This window comes from Lampetra planeri, chromosome 66 (genome assembly GCF_965212315.1).
Source record: "Lampetra planeri chromosome 66, kcLamPlan1.2.h2, whole genome shotgun sequence".
NCBI classification, from domain to species: Eukaryota; Metazoa; Chordata; class Hyperoartia; order Petromyzontiformes; family Petromyzontidae; genus Lampetra; species Lampetra planeri.
This window is the reverse complement of record NC_136172.1, coordinates 1,620,876-1,622,735: the sequence shown is the minus strand read 5'-3', so window position 1 is coordinate 1,622,735 and position 1,860 is coordinate 1,620,876.

The window sequence follows — 1,860 nt, the reverse complement described above, 5'->3', positions numbered from 1 at the left end:
CCATGGACGGTGCTGATTCAGGGAGGAGAGAGGGGCCGGGAGATGGTGGTCAACATCCGCCGACTGAAGCCGTGGCGAGCAGCCCCCGAGGGGGGGAGCCCCGCCGTCCAAGTACCCCGAAACCCCGGGGTCCCCCCACCCCCCGTGCCCGGGGGCCTCGCGCAGTATATGGGCCCCACGGAGCCCCGGGCTCCGAGGGGCCCCGGGCGGGGCCGGGGGCGACGAGGACGGCGACCCGTAAACCCCACCGCCTCTGAGTTTGTTCCCCAGCCCGCAGGTGCCAGAGACCGAGGGGAGCCGTTGGAATGGAGGAGGAGACCACCGCCGGAGCCCCAGGAGACGGAGCCGCCACCCCCGAGGCCAGCCACAAGGGCCGGGCGAATCCCGCGGACCCCGCGGCGATACCTCGTGGGGGCAACCCAGGCGAGGTGCTCCAGTCAACCCGGGACGGGGACTGGCACCCCGGGGGGCTATGTGGTGCCACAGCGACGGGGCCGCTCTGCCGAGCCAGGGAGCCGCCCGGCTTCCACCGCCGCACTGCCCCCCATCACCCCCCCCACATAAACACGCACCCGCACCCACGTAGGGCCTCGTGGTCGGGTCACCTACCCTGAGTTTTCACCCGAGGGCCCCCTAGGGGGGTTACCCCACGGTTTCTCAGGGCAAGGGAATTGGACAGGACCCTTCCCAGGCCAAGTAACACTGCGGCGCCGTGGGCGGATTTGAAATCGCACGACCACGGCGAGCTCAGAGAGCCCCGCAGTTAGAAACGCATACAAACACAAACACGGGTCAGCAAGGCAGATAGCTAGGATCAGGACCCGGGGCTACTGTTTGGTCGAAAGGTCAAAGGCCGGCGGGATCGCAAAAGGGCGGGAAATCCTAGGCTCAGGATTGGTCGAGAGACCAAGGCGGTCGGGACCGGGGCGCCTAGCCTTTGATGTGAATAGTAGAAAAGACGGAGGGCAGAGTAGGGGAGTCAGTCTTCTTCTGGAGTTGTGACACGGAGTCAGCGACGAGGGAGTCATCGGGCGAGCCGCTAGACTGTCTGCAGGACGATCTGAGCGCCGCAAAATCACCAAGGACTACAGACGGTATCGTATTACGCGCCTTACAACACCTCAGAGCGGAGAGTAGGATCCGTAGGAGAGGGTTAGTTCGGGGCAAGGACGAGTAGGAAAGCGATTTAACAGAGAGCGCAGCATAGAATAGGGCTGCACGCCACTAGAGAGTGGGTTAGAAGCGCCTTGCTGGCCCGCACACACACACACGGGTGGCTCGGTGGGTTAACTAGGGCTAATACAATCTGGAGCGTAGTAACAAAACCGTGTTGTTGGGTGTTTTTGAACGTGGTATTAGCGTGCACTGCATTCGCGGGTGTGTGGTCGTTGTATGCGTAAAGGCCGTGGTCTCTGTACGATTGTGCGGGTACGGAGGTGTGTGTGTTAACGTCCGGGGAGAGCACTTTTGTGTCGGCGTGTGCCCCGCTTGCGTGTGCTCGTTACGTGCGTAAAGTGCGGCGCGGTGGTGGGTCCCTGACCCCCAGCCCCGCGGCTCGAGCGCGTAATCGGCTGCGCATTGTTGTACGGTTTATCTCGCGGCGCAGAGCGGCGCAAGAGTGAGTGCCGTGCAGAGCTGGGTGGGGGTGTGCGCGTACGTAATTAACCATGCCTGCTACGCGGACCCGCGGTGGAGGGGAATCCTCGGGCGACGGCTCCCACACCATGGGTGAGGAACCTAGCAGCGGTTCGCTTAGCAGCGGGGGGGCGATTGATGATGTTAGCCCGGCCGTTAGCATTATTGAGGGAGGGATCTCGGGGGCTAGCGACCCCCACACAAGTCCTTTTAAATTGTAATAAC